This window comes from Pseudorasbora parva, chromosome 7 (assembly GCF_024679245.1).
Source record: "Pseudorasbora parva isolate DD20220531a chromosome 7, ASM2467924v1, whole genome shotgun sequence".
Taxonomy (NCBI): Eukaryota; Metazoa; Chordata; class Actinopteri; order Cypriniformes; family Gobionidae; genus Pseudorasbora; species Pseudorasbora parva.
Genome location: NC_090178.1, coordinates 1,249,853 through 1,257,352, shown reverse-complemented (window position 1 = coordinate 1,257,352; position 7,500 = coordinate 1,249,853). Strand labels below are relative to the sequence as shown.

Below are 7,500 nucleotides of genomic sequence, written 5' to 3'. Positions count from 1 at the left end.
ATTACAGTAATACTTAATGTGGACTGAAGCAGATTTAAATAATAATCATCATCATTTATTACAAAAATCATGAGTATAAAATATGATCATCAGGTTCATCTGTTCATCTATACTGATGATATAAATTGTGATATAATTATAACACAGCGGAATATGACTACATAGATAGTAAATAATAATAATAATAATACATGATATTGTACTTTACAACAAAATTGCAATATTAATTTAGTCTTAGCACTGGTAATGATGTAGTGGAGATTATAACTGCTATCAGTGTCTGTCATTACTGTTATTGTGAGTTATGTGGTCATATTTTACATATTACTACATGATTATTATAATTATCTGGTATTTTTTTAATATATTTGTATATGTTTATGATAGTGAGGATTATTACATTGCATTATTGTGTTTATTGAGACGTCCATAATTAGGTATGTGTGTGTATGTCTGATATTTTCATTTATTGTTATTGTGTTTTTTATTTTTTATTCAATTTTATTTTTTTCAATCGAAATAAACTTCAATCAACCCATCAATTTGTTAATCATAATTGCATAATGTCACATAAATCACACAGATCATTAAACTGAGCACATTATTGGCAGATACTGATATTTATATCCATTTAAATTAGGGTTGAAAATGGACAAAACCAGAGACTGGATTAAATGTTAAATGTTTGCTGGGTAGTTTAATTTAACTCATATATTGTTTAATATTAATTTATGGCTGGCCAAAGTATGTTAGAAAGTTATGTATGTAATAAGTTAACTAATAATTATAATGAATAATAATTAAACAATAATAAATTGCTTATTAATAAATGTTCACCTTTTGATTATTATTGTTTCCTCTAGTAATTATGTCTGATTTTTCATTTCCAACCTTTTTTGGTTCATTTTAATAAATGAGCTGGGATAAAACAGCCCAACCGCCGGGATAAAACAACCCAACCGCTGGGATAAAACAGCCCAACCGCTGGGATAAAACAACCTGGGATAAAACAACCCAACCGCTGGGATAAAACAGCCCAACCGCTGGGATAAAACAGCCCAACCGCTGGGATAAAACAGCCCAACCGCTGGGATAAAACAGCCCAACCGCTGGGATAAAACGGCCCAACCGCTGGGATAAAACAGCCCAACCGCTGGAATAAAACGTCCCAACCGCTGGGATACAACAACCAAACCGCTGGGATAAAACAACCCGACCGCTGGGATAAAACGGCCCGACCGCTGGGATAAAACAGCCCGACCGCTGGGATAAAACAACTCAACCGCTGGGATAAAACAACTCAACCGCTGGGATAAAACGTCCCAACCGCTGGGATAAAACGTCCCAACCGCTGGGATAAAACAGCCCAACCGCTGGGATAAAACAGCCCAACCGCTGGGATAAAACAACCCAACCGCTGGGATAAAACAGCCCGACCGCTGGGATAAAACAGCCCAACCGCTGGGATAAAACAACTCAACCGCTGGGATAAAACAGCCCAACCGCTGGGATAAAACAACTCAACCGCTGGGATAAAACAGCCCGACCGCTGGGATAAAACAGCCCAACCGCTGGGATAGAACAGCCCAACCGCTGGGATAAAACAACTCAACCGCTGGGATAAAACAGCCCGACCGCTGGGATAAAACAGCCCAACCGCTGGGATAAAACAACTCAACCGCTGGGATAAAACAGCCCAACCGCTGGGATAAAACAGCCCAACCGCTGGGATAAAACAGCCCAACCGCTGGGATAGAACAACCAAACCGCTGGGATAAAACAGCCCGACCGCTGGGATAAAACAACCTGGGATAAAACAACACAACCGCTGGGATAAAACAGCCCAACCGCTGGGATAAAACAGCCCAACCGCTGGAATAAAACAACCCAATCGCTGGAATAAAACGTCCCAACCGCCGGAATAAAACAACCCAACCGCCGGGATAAAACGTCCCAACCGCCGGGATAAAACAACCCAACCGCCGGGATAAAACAGCCCGACCGCCGGGATAAAACAACCTGACCGCTGGGATAAAACAACTCAACCACTGGGATAAAACAACTCAACCACTGGGATAAAACAACTCAACCACTGGGATAAAACAACTCAACCGCTGGGATAAAACGTCCCAACCGCTGGGATAAAACGTCCCAACCGCTGGGATAAAACAGCCCAACCGCTGGGATAAAACAGCTCAACCGCTGGGATAAAACAGCTCAACCGCTGGGATAAAACAGCCCAACCGCTGGGATAAAACAACTCAACCGCTGGGATAAAACAGCCCAACCACTGGGATAAAACAGCTCAACCGCTGGGATAAAACAGCCCAACCGCTGGAATAAAACGGCCCAACCGCTGGGATAAAACAACTCAACCGCTGGGATAAAACAGGCCAACCGCTGGGATAAAACGTCCCAACCGCTGGGATAAAACAGCCCAACCGCTGGGATAAAACAGCCCAACCGCTGGGATAGAACAGCCCAACCGCTGGGATAAAACAACTCAACCGCTGGGATAAAACAACTCAACCGCTGGGATAAAACAGCCCAACCGCTGGGATAAAACAGCCCAACCGCTGGGATAAAACGGCCCAACCGCTGGAATAAAACGGCCCAACCGCTGGGATAAAACAACTCAACCACTGGGATAAAACAACTCAACCGCTGGGATAAAACAGCCCAACCGCTGGGATAAAACAGCCCGACCGCTGGGATAAAACGTCCCAACCGCTGGGATAAAACGTCCCAACCGCTGGGATAAAACAGCCCAACCGCTGGGATAAAACAGCCCAACCGCTGGGATAAAACAGCCCAACCGCTGGGATAAAACAGCCCAACCGCTGGGATAAAACAGCCCAACCGCTGGGATAAAACGTCCCAACCGCTGGGATAAAACAGCCCAACCGCTGGGATAAAACAACCCAACCGCTGGGATAAAACGTCCCAACCGCTGGGATAAAACAACTCAACCGCTGGGATAAAACGTCCCAACCGCTGGGATAAAACAGCCCGACCGCTGGGATAAAACAGCCCGACCACTGGGATAAAACAGCCCGACCGCAGGGATAAAACAGCCCGACCACTGGGATAAAACAGCCCGACCACTGGGATAAAACAGCCCGACCGCTGGGATAAAACAGCCCAACCGCTGGGATAGAACAGCCCAACCGCTGGGATAAAACAACTCAACCGCTGGGATAAAACAGCCCTACCGCTGGGATAAAACAGCCCCGACCGCTGGGATAAAACAGCCCGACCGCTGGGATAAAACAACTCAACCGCTGGGATAAAACAGGCCAACCGCTGGGATAAAACAGCCCAACCGCTGGGATAAAACAGCCCAACCGCTGGGATAAAACAGCCCAACCGCTGGGATAGAACAACCAAACCGCTGGGATAAAACAGCCCGACCGCTGGGATAAAACGGCCCGACCGCTGGGATAAAACGGCCCGACAGCTGGGATAAAACAGCCCGACCGCTGGGATAAAACGGCCCAACCGCTGGGATAAAACAACCCAACCGCTGGGATAAAACAACCTGGGATAAAACAACCCAACCGCTGGGATAAAACAACCCAAGCGCTGGGATAAAACAACCCAAGCGCTGGGATAAAACAACCCAACCGCTGGGATAAAACAGCCCAACCACTGGGATAAAACAGCCCAACCACTGGGATAAAACAGCCCAACCACTGGGATAAAACAACCCAATCGCTGGAATAAAACGTCCCAACCGCCGGGATAAAACAACCCAACCGCCGGGATAAAACGTCCCAACCGCCGGGATAAAACAACCCAACCACCGGGATAAAACAGCCCGACCGCTGGGATAAAACAGCCCGACCGCTGGGATAAAACAGCCCGACCGCAGGGATAAAACAGCCCGACCGCTGGGATAAAACAGCCCGACCGCTGGGATAAAACAACCCGACCGCTGGGATAAAACAGCCCGACCGCTGGGATAAAACAACCCGACCGCTGGGATAAAACAACCCGACCGCTGGGATAAAACGGCCCGACCGCTGGGATAAAACGGCCCGACCGCTGGGATAAAACGGCCCAATCGCTGGGATAAAACAGCCCAAGCGCTGGGATAAAACAGCCCGACCGCTGGGATAAAACGTCCCAACCGCTGGGATAAAACAGCCCAACCGCTGGGATAAAACAGCCCAACCGCTGGGATAAAACAGCCCAACCGCTGGGATAAAACAGCCCAACCGCTGGGATAAAACAGCCCAACCGCTGGGATAAAACAGCCCAACCGCTGGGATAAAACAGCCCAACCGCTGGGATAAAACAACCCAACCGCTGGGATAAAACGTCCCAACCGCTGGGATAAAACAGCCCAACCACTGGGATAAAACAGCCCGACCACTGGGATAAAACAGCCCGACCGCAGGGATAAAACAGCCCGACCACTGGGATAAAACAGCCCGACCACTGGGATAAAACAGCCCGACCGCTGGGATAAAACAGCCCGACCGCTGGGATAGAACAGCCCAACCGCTGGGATAAAACAACTCAACCGCTGGGATAAAACAGCCCAACCACTGGGATAAAACAGCCCGACCACTGGGATAAAACAGCCCGACCGCAGGGATAAAACAGCCCGACCACTGGGATAAAACAGCCCTACCGCTGGGATAAAACAGCCCCGACCGCTGGGATAAAACAGCCCGACCGCTGGGATAAAACAACTCAACCGCTGGGATAAAACAGCCCAACCGCTGGGATAAAACAGCCCAACCGCTGGGATAAAACAGCCCAACCGCTGGGATAGAACAACCAAACCGCTGGGATAAAACAGCCCGACCGCTGGGATAAAACGGCCCGACCGCTGGGATAAAACGGCCCGACCGCTGGGATAAAACGGCCCGACAGCTGGGATAAAACAGCCCGACCGCTGGGATAAAACGGCCCAACCGCTGGGATAAAACAACCCAACCGCTGGGATAAAACAACCTGGGATAAAACAACCCAACCGCTGGGATAAAACAGCCCAACCGCTGGGATAAAACAACCCAAGCGCTGGGATAAAACAACCCAAGCGCTGGGATAAAACAACCCAACCGCTGGGATAAAACAGCCCAACCGCTGGGATAAAACAGCCCAACCACTGGGATAAAACAGCCCAACCACTGGGATAAAACAACCCAATCGCTGGAATAAAACGTCCCAACCGCCGGGATAAAACAACCCAACCGCCGGGATAAAACGTCCCAACCGCCGGGATAAAACAACCCAACCACCGGGATAAAACAGCCCGACCGCTGGGATAAAACAGCCCGACCGCAGGGATAAAACAGCCCGACCGCTGGGATAAAACAGCCCGACCGCTGGGATAAAACAACCCGACCGCTGGGATAAAACAGCCCGACCGCTGGGATAAAACAACCCGACCGCTGGGATAAAACAACCCGACCGCTGGGATAAAACGGCCCGACCGCTGGGATAAAACGGCCCGACCGCTGGGATAAAACGGCCCAATCGCTGGGATAAAACAGCCCAAGCGCTGGGATAAAACAACCCAAGCGCTGGAATAAAACAACCCAACCGCTGGGATAAAACAGCCCAACCACTGGGATAAAACAACCCAAGCGCTGGGATAAAACAACCCAACCGCTGGGATAAAACAGCCCAACCACTGGGATAAAACAGCCCAACCACTGGGATAAAACAGCCCAACCGCTGTGTGTGGGATAAAACAACTGCTTTGTCCATTTTCAGCCCAACTTTTTTCACACACACAGTGACGTTTTTAACCCATCAGTTTTTTAGAGTGTGTGGACCATGAACGGCAGATGCATCAAATATTATTGTCAGACTGATGTTTATAAGCATGTCTCTGTTATACTGTAAGCGTCAGAATGTCTCTAATATCAGCACAAACTGCACATTTCTGACTATATGATAATATAAACGCCTCATGCATCAAATATCTCTCACACACACACACACACATTATTCCAGTCAGAGGACTCGGTGTCGCTGGAGGAACCGCGTCATCACCGACCGGCAGAATTACCTGAGTAATTAAGTTACTATGACAACGGCCGTGAGGGGTGTGTGTGTGTGTGGGGTGGGGGGTCTGAGAATTAATTATGACTGACAGCAGGTGAGAGTCTAATTGAACTATAGCATTAATTAAAAACAAAAACACAGCGCGGGCTGTCAAACACAAGCGGGAGTGTTCTCCAGCGGATCCGGTTCAGCGGGTTCAGCCGGTCCGTCCGCGCGTGCACGGGCGAGTCCCGGCTCGAGAGCTTCATTAACGCGCGCACTATTATCAGCCCGAACTCAAATCGGTATTCTAATGCGCGTGGACTCACCTGTCAGACGCGAGCGCGCGCGCGCGCGCAGGTAAACGCCGCAGATCACCGCGCAATAATCACCGAATGAATGAATGAACGCGTTTCTAATGACGGAACTGGGGTCGAGGCATCCGAGACACGTCACACGGGAGTTACCGAGAACCCATGACGTGTGCGTCCTCTCGTGACCCCGCGGGGATGACGATCAATAACGCAGATCGACGTGAATAAACCGCGCGAGAGACGGTGGAAAGGCGGAATATATCGATGAGGCAGAGGCGCGTTCGGCTGTTCGCGATGTACGGAGGAGAAGTGCTTTACCTGAGCCGGTGTCACCTGAGTTCCCCCGCCGCGTCCCACCTGACCGAGCGCGCACTTCCTCAATGTGACGCGTCCGCGCGCACGGGTCTGATCTCTGCGCCGGTTCTGACCCGCTCCTGACGGACTCCCGCGGCTCCTCCTTAAACCTGCAACCAGGAAGCGGCTTGTCCTACTTCCAGCGGCCGCGGGTGATTGGCTCTGCGGGCGGCGGAGGGCCGCTGGGGGGGGCGGGTGGGGGAGGGAGGGCGCGGGCCGGACTCTGTGCGCGTGCATAAGCGCGCGCCCGTGCGCTGAATCTGACGAGGGTGGGCATGACCGACGGACCGACCGAGCGCGCGGCTGATGGACTCGATCACATTAACGCGCGCTTCCACTTCTGCTTCCCAAAATGAGTCAAGTGACAAACTTTGAATTTGCATGTCAAATAGTCAGTCGAGGACACACACACACACACACACACACACACACATACACAGACACACACTGTAATACAGATGTAAATGAAACAAGCTTTTGTACTCAGACTTCAGGTGTGTGTGTGTGTTAATGTTGTGCATGAGCCTGTTTACACAGGCATATCATTATCCCACATAAGTACTGGAGGTAAAGTGTCACAAACACACACACACACACACACACACACACACACGTCTGGTTCACTATCTTTGTGGGGACTCTCCATAGATGTAATGTTTTTTATACTCTACAAACCGTATTTTCTATCCTTCTACACAGCCCCTAAACCTACCCATCACACACACACACACACACACACACACACACACACACACACACACACACACACACACACACACAGCCCCTAAACCTACCCATCACACACACACACAGCCCCTAAACCTACCCATCA

General features: G+C 49.8%; 1 protein-coding gene across 1 annotated transcript in view; it reads right to left on the bottom strand.

Annotated features, from left to right (window-relative positions):
• The window catches only part of zbtb7b (zinc finger and BTB domain containing 7B), a 44,691-nt gene extending 37,863 nt beyond the window's left edge, over positions 1 to 6,828 (bottom strand). Inside the window, exon 1 of the mRNA XM_067449487.1 lies at positions 6,633 to 6,828. The gene's annotated coding sequence lies outside the window, so the exon portion shown is untranslated. The remainder of the gene's footprint in view (positions 1 to 6,632) is intronic.
• Positions 6,829 to 7,500: the final 672 nt, after the last annotated feature.